Here is a 12,374-nt window from a genome sequence, read left to right on the forward strand (position 1 = left end):
CCTAAGTATTTCCCCGGAGCAAACCCACATGTTTATCCCATCGTCTCTTTAAGTCGAGCACGTTGCTGGCTTCGACTACCTGGCGTGGAAGACCACTCCAACGATCAACCACCTTTTCGGTGAAGAAGTACTTCTTGATGTCGCCATGAAGTCTCCCCCACTCTTGAGTTTGAGCGGATGCCCTCTTGTTGCCGTGGGACCTGTAAGGAAAAAGATATCTTCCTCCACCTCAGTCCTTGAATTTATTGGCTCTCAGAGTTCTTTGTTCCCAATGCAGATATGGCCAAGAAGGAGGCTTAGTTGTGATGTAATAGCATATGCACAGGCCACATCGGTAGAGTGGAAGAACTTACATTGGATGAGGTGCACCTGAAACGTATGGGATCTGATAGTCCAACAACAGCAAAAATCCCAAACCAAACCAAAAAAACAACTGAGCTTCTAAATTTCTACTTCTAAGAACGCGGTTCAACATTGATTTTTCTTGGGCGCCAAATTTTGAATGCCATGCATAGAATTTATCCCCGTAGGTTCCCACAGAAATGTTATAAGTGTTAACACCTAAATGGAAGCCCCACCCATGCTCTTCCACTGTATATTCCCTCTCCCCCACACCTCCTCCGCAGTGCTTAAATAGCTATTTGCAAATAGCACTTAGGTAGCATTCTGGTGTATTCATACTTAAGTGCACATGGCTGCTAGTGTTCTAAACATGGATGCATGCAGTGGGCACGTAAATGTTAGTACCTTGTTTATAGCATTGAATTTACTGTATCTTAACTGTCATTTCTGAGTGAGGAGGCAGTGATCGGCTGAAACTCCGAGATGCCAGAGCAGTCTTTGCATCATCTCAGGTCTAGGTTAGCCTATAGACAAAACACACGAGATCTGATAATGGCAACCCATATTTCATATTTGCGGTATAGACCACAAAACATCATTGGACCGGGCCTCCCTAGGGCTACCACAGGTCATCTAGTGCTGCAGATAGTCCACCAGTGCTTTAGGGGGCAATCCACTTCTGATGTCCCAGCTGGCTGATCCAGTAGAAAAGAGAGGGGTAGTCTCCTTCCCTTGGACGATGTGAATTGAAGAGGGGGGAAGGAGTTTTCCTTCCAATGACACTACCAGAAGCTTAAGAACTGCAAAGAGCTCCTTTATCTATTCCAGCAATAGCAGTGCCTGCATCCCACGTCTCAACGAGGCACATTGGCGCCCAACTTGCTCATCTCTCCTGATGGCTCTAACTGTTATTAAATAGAATTACTGGCTACCTCTGGTGCCTGTAGAGCTCCTTTAAAATAAAGCAGGCAGTTCTGTTGAATATGAACAAAGCAGTGCCTGGTTATAGAAGCTTGACTGCTTACAATTTTTTTTTTCTCAAAGCTCTAATTGCAGAACTTGGCTATGTGACTCTGGTAGATGGGAGACCTTCCTAGAAGCAGTGCCTGCAAGTCCTGCCGAGCTTTGGTTGATGGGCTTGAAAATCAATACCAATTGAAAGGATCTATCATGGGGCCAACCATGATCAACTGGAGGTTACATAAAAGGGCACGAGACTTAAAGTGGCAATAAAAATGGATTTTACTTGGATTAATGAGCTTCAAACAGACAAAACTACAGGGTGACAAGTGAACACATCAACATGTTCCTTAACATCCAAGACAGCAAAGAATAAAATGATGTGTTTCCTATGTTATTTGGCACTCAAAAGTATATAGGAACTGTGAGATGGATTATGCTTGACCCTAGAGCAGGGGTGCCCAACGCGTCGATCGCGATCGACAGGTCGTTCGCTCAGGCGACCCCAGTCGATCACACAGCAGGTTCCCTTCTTCCCTTCTCTTTTTTTCCCCTCCTGACTGGCCCGCCTCTTAAAGAACGCTGGCCAATCAGAGTGCTGGAAGGGCGGGGTGAAGGCCGGTGGGGGACGGAGCTCAGCGCATCACAAGAAATAGAAGCGCCTGTAATGATTGAGGTAAGAGCGAGGCCTAATGCTGCCCGATATACAATTTTAAAAACCCCAAAATCGGCCTCCCAATCAGTGGCGTACCGAGGTGGGGTGGTCCGCCCCCGCCCCGGGTGCACGGCGTAGAGGGATGCACAGCCGTCCGGGTCCTCCTGCCCTTCCTTTCCACCGGTCTGCGCACGGGGCTCGCACCCGCCGCCCAAATGGTGCTGTTGGTTATCGCGAGACTCGCGGGAGTTGACGGCACCATTCGAGCGTCGGCGCGGGACCAGGCAGGCGCAAGCCCCGAGCGCGGACCGGGGGAAAAGAAAGGCAGGATGACCTGGTCCTGGCCGGCTGTGCACCCCTCCAAGCCGTGCACCCGGGCGGATCGTCCCCCTTCTAAATCCATTGTACTTGTCTTTTATTCAGTTCCACTAATGAGCATTGTGACAGGCAGTTCTTATGGAGCAGTTCTTGGAAGTATTTCTTTGTTTTTCTGTGCCTAAGTATTCTATTAATTTAACTTCCTTATTCCTGTGGGGATCTCCAAAGGGGACGAATGGGAGACAGCCGGTGGCAGGTGGTACTTTAGCAATTCTTACAGGTTGCCATAGGCCTCAGGAGCTGTCTTCCCTCTGCCGTGGTCCTGCCCCTCCTCTAAGTCAGAGACAGGCTTGGGGCAGAGGGAAGACAGCTCCTGAGGCCTATGGCAACCTGCAAGGATCGTTAAAGTACCAGCGATCCTCTCTGCAGACTGCTCCCTGCTGGAATTAGGTAAATGGATGTGGGGAGGGTAGGCCTTCGGGGGGGGGGGAGTGCAGTCCTTCAAGGGGTAGTGCAGGCCTTCAGGGGGGGAGTCAACCTTTGAGGGGGAATGTGCAGACCTTCAGGGGGGTCAGGCCTTCGGGGGAGGGGGCTGTATAATAAAAAAATATTTGAACATAAATACAAAGTACACTCGGTGTATATATATATATATATATATATATATATATATATATATATATGTATAAATAAATATATATATATATATATATGTTTAGCATTTTTATTGTTGGTAGATCATTTTGACTTGGTCATTTTAAAAGTAGCTCGCAAGCCCAAAAAGTGTGGGCACCCCTGCCCTAGAGCATCACATTATATGGCTCATGTACGCTGCTCCTGTTATTTCCACATTGGGATAGATGTTGATTTTCAACTTCTTGTCACCACTAGGTTTCTTTTGCTACTCAGATTCTTTTTCTGATTGATCATTCCTAATGTGACCATGCGTCCCGTTTTTAGATCCCCTGTCCCGTTGCCCCCACGCACAGCTTCGGGATGCCGAAACGTCACTTTTTCAGAGAGACTGTCCCGAAGCGGTACGTGGGGACAACGGGACAGGCGATTGCGGAGCCTGGGCGCTCTCCCTGCTTCCCTGCCGCCGCCACAGCAACAGGGCCAGACATGTGCAGCGACTGCACAACAGCTGGCCCACAAGCCTTCCCCCGATGTCAATTCTGATGTTGGAGAGGAAGTTCCGGGCCAGCCAGGCAGCGATTGGCTGGCCCGGAACTTCCTCTCTGACGTCAGAATTGACGTCGGGGGAAGGCTTCTGGGCCAGCCGTTGTGCAGACGCTGCACTCGCCTCACCTGCCCCTGTTGCTGCGGCGGGGAAGCAGTGATAATTTGTCGTTGTCAGTGGTATGGGGGGAGGCAGGGAGAGAAAAAGAAAGAAAGAAAAAGTTAGGGGAGTGTGGCGGCAGTGGCTTGGAGGGGAGGGAGAGAGAAAGAAAGACAGAAAGAAGGGGGCATGGAGAAAGAAAGAAATAAAGGATGCACAGTTAGAAGGAAGTTCAACCAGAGACTCACCAGACAACAAAGGTAGGAAAAATGATTTTATTTTCAGTTTAGTGATCAAAATGTGTCAGTTTTGAGAATTTATATCTGCTGTATATATTTTGCACCATACAGTATTTGTCTATTTTTCTATAGTTGTTACTGAAGTGATATTGCATATTTTAAAGTCATCTGTCTTGACCTCTTTGAAAACCCCCCGAATATAAATGATAATTAACATTTTTCTGCATACAGTGTGCTTTGTTGTTGGTTTTTTTTTAATTTTATGGTTACCATTATGAATTAATAAGATATTGTGTGTACATGAAAAATGAATGAAGAAATTGGGGGTGGGACTGAAAATCAGTATATGTTCCGTTTTGATGAAAAAAATAAATGGTCACGTTAATCATTCCCCCATTATTTTCCCTTGGATACCTGGAATTCTCAGTCAACAGCGTATAGTCCAGTGCTTTCCAAATTTTTTTTTTCTAATATGACCCCACATTAGCACTTGGAAACTCTATCAACCCCAGATGATGATGAAAATAGATTGCCACTTCTTTTCCCCATTCCCTTCCTCTTTGCCCAGCTACCCAAAGCAGGAAGGAGGATTCTAGCAATAATAGCAGTAGTCAACACAAGGCTTACAGTCCTAACTTCTCCGTTGTTGGGCGATCCGTGGCCGAGTCTTGCCGGGTGACCGATTCACAACAGACTCTGCATGCAAATGTTGGATCGGGTGCACGCCCTATAGCGATCGAGACGCATGCGCAGACCATCCTCGTTGGCCGTAGATGCGATCCGAGCATGTGCTTGCTCTCCGGCACAAGCGAGGTCAAAACTAAGAGGGTGGGGTGGCTGAAGTTTTAAGTGAACATTTCAATGGAACAGAACACGCTTTTAACCCGCGGGTTAAAACCTTGGGCTCGCAGGGCGGCAGAGAGCAGGCGAGTCGGCAGAGACTTTCAGGCGGCAGAGAGCAGGAGAGTCGGCAGGGACAGTAAGCGACTGGTCCTCAGTAGTCACGTCATTTTGGATCGGCAAGCCCAATCGGTGTTCCTTCTTCTGTTTAGTGAATCGCTGCCTTCCTACTTATGTCCACACTGTTGTTACTGCTTCTACCCCCTGCAATCTGTGCAAAACTCCGCTGCATGACTCATCTTCCACCAACCTCGCTACACTCATGTCACCCCCTCTCCTTAAGTCACTTCACTGGCTCCCTATCTGCCATCGTATATAGTTCAAGATCTTTTTGCTGACCTTCTGCTGCCCCTCAATATCTCTCCTCCCTTCTCTCTCCTTATTCACCTCCCAGAGAGCTCCGTTCCTAAGATAAGCCGCTCTTAGCTGTACCCTTCTCCTCCACTGCCAATTCCAGACTTCATTCCTTTCATCTAGCTGCCCCCTATGCCTGGAATAAATTACCTGAGTTTGTCCGCCAAGCTCTTCCCCTTCCCTTGTTTAAAAGCAGACTGAAAACCCACCTTTTTGATATAGCCTTCAATCCATAACCCTACTCCCCACAGCCCACCAACCCAGCCAGCAGATTAACCGTTCCCCTTAACTGTATGTGGGTTTTTTTATTTATAATCTGCCTTTTACAAGGTGAAGTACACAGCACACACATAATACAGCTTCACAAACAGCTCACAAAATTAAAATTCTACATAAAATACAAGCCTGGCAATAATAACATCACCAAACACGTCTCCTATGCCAAAAATCAATCTCGAACAACCTAATACAACTCAGGTTTTCAACACCTATCATCTCATACTCTATATTTCATACAACAAAACAGATGTCATTTTAACAATTTCTTAAAGGCATCCACAGTTTTAAAAATGTTTTTTGATGTGTCCATGACATCCTGTTTGTCTGTCTTGGCTGTTTAGATTGTAAGCTCTTTCGAGCAGGGACTGTCTTCTTTGTGACTCTGTATAGCGCTGCACACATCCGGTAGCACTATAGAAATAATTCATAGTAGTAGTAGTAGTGTGAAGAGTTTCAGTCTTTGGGAAGAAGAGCTGAGATAGTGATGTCATAATGCAAGAGCCAACCTCCTCAGTGATGTCACAATGGCTTGATTGTCCAGGGACTCCCCTCTGCCCTCCAACCCAGCCAGCAGATTAAACATTCCCCTTAACTGTATCCATGACATCCTGTTTGTCTGTCATGTCTGTTTAGATTGTAAGCTCTTTCAAGCAGGGACTGTCTTTGCTGTGTACGTCTGGTATCGCTATAGAAATAATTAGTACTGGTAGTAGTGACTTTCCTCATGTGATTACAGCCTTTTTTTTTCTTTTCTTTTCAAATAACCTGGCCTTATTTGCTTTGGTTTCCGTTTTTGCATCCCTTTAACTTTTCTCTGATTAATATCTATGTACAGGATTTTGGCTACACATATTATTTGGTCTTTTCACCTCATTGTTCATCTGTTACTGGCTGGAGTAATACTCAGGCAGAGCCATTCTATTGTCTCTCATCTAGGGCGGCCAGATCTCTGACTATTCTCCTGGCTCAGAGCCTAGAAACCTGAATCCTTCCTCCATACCATGTTCTTGGAGCTGGCGACTTCATGCACTTTCTCGCTTGGCTTGCCCAAGGAATGACCGACTTTTCACATGATAAATATGTGCTTGCATTGTATCTGGCAGTGTTGAAAGGGAACTCTGCTGTCATTCTTAAAATCTTCACTTAATAAAGTCTTTCTGGGTTTTTTTTTTTTTGAAAGAATGTTTTTATTGAGGAGACACTGTGTTTCTGGTTCATCAGGCAACGTACGCCAGTGAGGCAGAGTTACAAGCTCATAACCTTTGAAATACATGCTGTATTAAAATGCAGCCAGGGATGACAGTGCAGGCTAATTGCTTATGTCTTCCAGCATCTCATTTCAGAAGTAAACCTGTGAAATCTGTGATCTCCTGGCAGGTAGGCTTTAGCTCCAGGGTTTCCAGGCTTTTAATACCATTCTGAGATCTCTGGAAAATACCGTGTTGCCCCCCCAAATATGACCTATCCTGAAAATAAACTCTAGCATGATTTTTGGGGTAGGTCTTAATATAAGCCAGGGGTCTCAAAGTCCCTCCTCGAGGGCTGCAATCCAGCCGGGTTTTAGGATTTCCCCCATGAATATGCATGAGATCTATGTGCATGCACTGCTTTCAATGCATATTCATTGGGGAAATCCTGAAAACCCGACTGGATTGCGGCCCTCAAGGAGGGACTTTGAGATCCCTGATATAAGCCCTAGTCATAGGCAGCCGCGCTTCCCCCTGCCCCGCCCCCGCCACGCAGCCAAACCGCCGAACCCCCGCTGACCCTCCATACTTCTCTCCCAACCGATCCCCGCCGACCGCCACCATAAATACCTTGCTGCAGAGGAGCGTCGGGCCAGCAGCACTCGCAGACTGCTTCACGGCCTTCTCACTGGGGCCGTCTGTGTACTGATGACGTCTGACGGCAGACAGTCAAGAAGTGGCACGGGGCCAGGCTGGATGCCGAACAGATCGCTCCTGTCCTGCACCGCTGACCACAAGATTGGAGGAGGCAGCCAGCAGCCGCGGAGGTATTTGAGGGAGATTTTAAAAAGGTACAGGGAAGGGGGGTGATTGTAAAGGTTTAGATAGGCTGCCCAATTTAAGTAAGCTGCACCCCATAGGCAGGTTTGTAAAACCCATGTATAGGCCGCGGCCTCTTCATGGGGAAAGATGATATTCATTGTGAATATCCCGAAAACCTGATTGACTAGGAACTTATCTTAGCTAATTCTCAAAAGTAGACTATGACATGGTAAATTTGATTTTTTTTCATTGTGCCTTAAGACAGTGGTTCCCAACCCTGCCCTGGAGGACCACCAGGCCAATCGGGTTTTCAGGCTAGCCCTAATAAGAACATAAGAAGTGCCCCTTCTGGGTCAGACCAGAGGTCCATCGCGCCCAGCAGTCCGCTCGCACGGCGGCCCAACAGGTCCAGGACCTGTGTAGTAGTCCTCTATCTATACCCTTCTATCCCCTTTTCCTTCAGAAAATTGTCCAATCCCTTCTTGAACTCTAATGCTGTACTCTGTCCTATCATACCCTCTGGAAGCTCATTCCAGGTGTCCACCACCCGTTGGGTGAAGAAAATCTTCCTAGCATTGGTTTTGAATCTATCCCCTTTCAGCTTTCCGAATGCCCTCTCGTTCTTGTAGTTTTCGAAAGTTTGAAGAATCTGTCCCTCTCCACTTTCTCCATGCCCTTCAAGATCTTGTAAGTCTCTATCATATCCCCTCTAATTCTCCTCTGCTCCAGGGAAAAGAGCCCCAGTTTCTCCAATCTCTCAGTGTATGAAAGATTTTCCTTACCTTTTATCAAATGTGTCACTCTCTAAACTAAACTAAACCTTAAGTTTATATACCGCATCATCTCCACGGATGTGGAGCTCGGCACGGTTTACAAGAAGAGAAGGGAAAAAAAGGTTTACATGAACTTATAAAGAAGAGAAGAGTAAGGGGGGATAGAATTACATTTTAGTGAAAAGCCAGGTTTTCAGTTGCTTGCACAAGAATAATTGGAGGGAGCCCAGGTTCCGCAACGGGGTAGTAAGGTCGTTCCAAAGACCTGTGATTCTGAAGAGAAGGGATTTTCCCAGTTTGCCTGCATAGCGAATACCCTGTAGAGAGGGGAAGGATAGTTTATACCTTTGGGTGGGTCTGGTAGAGTCAGGACTCGAGGAGTTATAAGATAGTGGGATTAAGGGAGGAAGGATGCCGTGAATGATCTTAAAAGCTAGGCAGGAGCATTTGAAATGGATTCTGGAAATCACTGGGAGCCAGTGAAGTTTGGCTAGGAGTGGGGAGACATGGTCAGACTTGTGTTTTGCAAAGATCAACTTGGCTGCAGTATTCTGGATTAGCTGGAGTCTTTGAAGACTTTTTTTTGATAGGCTTAAGTAGATGGCATTGCAGTAGTCTAATTTGGAGAGGATAATGGATTGGACAAGGACGGCGAAATGTTGTTGACAAAAATAGGATCTTACTTTCCTTAGCATGTGGAGGCTTAAAAAGCATGATTTAGCCAAGGAGTTGAGGTGGTCATTGAGGGAGAGAGAAGAATTGAGAATGATGCCAAGAACCTTGCTTGAGAACTCAAGCTGCAGTGCAGCGTCTGAGGGTATCCTATGCATGAGAGAGATTTGCATAGAATGGAAGTGAGAGGCATGCAAATCTGCACCATGCATATTCATTAGGGCTATCCTGAAATCCCGATTGGCCTGGTGGTCCTCCAGGACATGGTTGGGAACCACTGCCTTAAGATGAATTTTCAAGGAATGGGCTCAATCAGAGTTTGTAGTCCTATCCGCCCGTGCCTGCCTCTCGTCAATAGTATCCTAGCTAGCTTAGCATTTATGGTGATCAGGTCCATAGCTAGGTATGTGTGGCCAATGCAGCTGCCCAGAGCACAAGGGAAACTGGGATGCTAAACTTGTACCCCATCTATTGGCTTCCCTTGCTGGTATGTTAGTGGGCGGGACTGAAACATTCGGGGGTGGATCAGCCAGGGCGCGTTTTTTAGTGTACTCCCAGAGTGTTCTACCATTGCACTCCGGTTGGGTTGACCTCTGCGATTTTCCCAAATGCGGGAAATTCGACTGCATAATTTCTGGTAGTGGGGGACTGCGTTCATGGAATAATAAATAATAATAATAATTTGCAGCTTGTGATACTCTTGACCGTCTCCAGCTTTCTAATATGTATCACATAACTTAAAATTTTATTTGTATACCGCAATACACCATGAAGTTCGATGCAGTTAATAGGGGTTAAATAGAGGATCATGCATAAGAGGTGAGGGTACAATGACAAGTAACATACGAGTGTAAATAAGAAAGGATCGTGGCAGGCCTGAGTCAAATGCAATACAGGTGAGGCTCAAGAAATGTTTCTGTTTCGTTTGCTTTTTTGGAAACGGGCAAAAATTAAAGGCATATCCTTACAAAAGTTAACACCACGTGACTTATATTCACATGGCGAGATAGTAAACGATGACAGATAAAGACCTGCACCAGGGTCCAGCACCTATGACACCCGTGCCGCAAGGCATCACGCCGGGAGGTTTAATGTGGTACACGCTAGTTTCTGTTGCTGTCGGAGCTGCCCAAGCACCGCTAGCTGAAAATGTTCTCTGTTGAACCCCCTGTGCCATCTGTGCAGCAGAAAAGTTGGTGCTGGGCTTCCGGATCCCCAGGCATGCTCAGTCCATGAACACAGCGCGTGCACGGAGTGTTGACGTGAGCAGCTAGAAGCCCGCCTGTGACTTCCCTGCTCTTCAGATGGCATGGGGAGGTCAAGCAGAGAAACTTCTGCTGCTGCCGGGGCTTAATCCAAGATAACTGTTATCTGCAGCAACGGTGTGTGTTTTATTTACTTAAACAAATTTCTATTCCGCATTCTCACGGCTAGGATTTGCACTACTGCTGCTATCATTTCTAACCCTAGCGTGTAATAGGGACAGACAGTCCATTTCAATGACAGGGGAAGTGTCAGTGACATTTCCCCTGTCATTGGCAAATGAAAACAGGAAGGGGGGACCCCCCCCCCCAGTGTCATGTTTCTTCATTTGCCAATGACGGGAGGCGGTCTGCCGCTGCTCGATGCCAAGGCTGATATTCATTCTTGACTGTTTCCTCTTTGAAAATCATCAACACAAGAAGAACAGAAATGTTCTCCGTAACCGCACCGCAAATATGGAACCATTTGCCTCCCTTTATTAGAGCAGAAACACGATTTACCCCCTCTTTTACTAAGGTGCACTAACCAATTAGCGCACCTTAGTAAAAGAGGGCTTAAATAAATTCAAAAGTTCTCTCAAAAGTTTCCTTTTTTAGCAACGCATTCGAGCGCTGAAGTTAGAGACAAACATTAGATCCGCCAAAATAATTAATATTTCCACAGTTATAACCAGCCTTTTTTAGACTACCATTGAATCCTCCCCTATGTGTTTACCTATTTAATGTTACTTTTCTATGACATTTGTAGTTCTCCCCCTCCTTTTTTTTTTGTTTCTGTTAGTGACTGTCTTGTTTTGGTTTGGTATGACTTAAGTGTTTTTACCCTGGATCTTTTAATTGTAAATCACTTAGAAATGTTTATAAGCGTTTTATCAAATTTTAAATAAAACTTGGAAACTTGGATCCTGCCACAAGGTTAGCTAGTACATGGCAAGCTGAATAATGGCCTTGGCTGCATCAGCTGCTACCGAGCCCCTCCCCCCCTCTGCCCCACACCCTCCCTTGATCCAGATCTCCCCTTCTGTCACAACCCCAACAGCAGACAATCGTCAGTGAACATATGTCAGACGACCATTATTTACAGGACTTTCTTAGAAACAAGGATGTAGTGTACTAACGGACCTTTAGAGAGGCCTAAATGGGTTTTATAGAGTATTCAGAAAACCATTCACTTTATCCTAAACATTCCCCAAATGTATGTCTATAGCCTCTTTTGAAAAGAGAATCCATTGTGGTTCCAATGAAAATTAGCCCTCCCTGCTTTCACTCAAGGAGCTTGCTCAATATTGGGGGTGGTCAAACACCCACGGAGCTGGCTCCTATGGAATAGACTCCCACTGTGTACCATTGGGTCACCTCAAAGGAGACAACTACATATAGAATTACCCCTTTTAGTGACATCATAGCCCCAAACCCCTGTTCACACCACTTACGAAAATAATCACCATTGTCTGTAATGCAGATATACTTTGTTCTTTTCAAGAATATTCAGATCCAGTCAAGTCACCGGCATTGTAAGTTTGACTTTTGTATGGCAGTTTATTTGGTGTATTCTGTCCTGGTAGAGAAAAGAGCGAAATGCAAGTAGTGTGTGAACCACAGGACAGCTCAGAGAACAGATGGTGCAAAGGTTGGCTTAATCCTGTCACACTGATTCCTGTATAGCCATCTGGATGATCCAGCGCAGAAGTCCAACACCCATTAAAACTATGATTTAGGCCAAGATTAGCATCGCAGATTTTCCACTAGACTTGTTCATGTTTGACGTTATGATTCTAAGACCCCCAGAAATTGCATTAGAGGCGCACGCTCTGATTTGCAAAAGAAATCAGAGCAGGGATCAGACTGGGTTAGGCCTACTGCATTTGCCTTTTAAAAGAGTGGATTATATCCTCTGCACAGAGATTGCTTTGCTATGGTGTGGTTGCCGCTTCATCGTATTTTGCATGTAGGATTCATTTTCTGGGCTTTAGGTTCTGGTAGCAGTGTTTCAGATTGTTCCTGGTAATTGAACATCAGAGAGTAGCAGAAGGGAAAAAGCGGAAATAGTTTCAAGCAGAAGACTAGTTTGTGCATAGGAAGAAAAGTGCTATTATTTTCTGTGAATTTACTGCTGTTTTACTGAATAGAGCTTTATGTAGTAAAGAGGAAAGTCCGTCAGTCTTTCATGGCTGACTCATCCTTCCTTGTAGTATTGATTGTGCAGTAGAAAATTTGAGTTGTGATGGACCATTTGACATAGATCATTTGGACTCATACTAAAATCATTTGGACTCATACTAAAATCATCATACCTTTCTTAATGATACCCAACATTCTGTTCGCTTTCCTT

At 45.6% G+C, this 12,374-nt stretch overlaps 1 protein-coding gene and 1 pseudogene across 6 annotated transcripts in view; both read left to right on the plus strand.

The window, feature by feature from the left end:
• Positions 1–12,374, plus strand: part of EBF1 (EBF transcription factor 1) — a 591,182-nt gene that overhangs the window by 424,589 nt on the left and 154,219 nt on the right. The window lies entirely within an intron of this gene.
• Positions 9,289–9,439, plus strand: LOC117351931 (annotated as a pseudogene).

This window comes from Geotrypetes seraphini, chromosome 18 (genome assembly GCF_902459505.1).
Source record: "Geotrypetes seraphini chromosome 18, aGeoSer1.1, whole genome shotgun sequence".
NCBI lineage: Eukaryota > Metazoa > Chordata > Amphibia > Gymnophiona > Dermophiidae > Geotrypetes > Geotrypetes seraphini.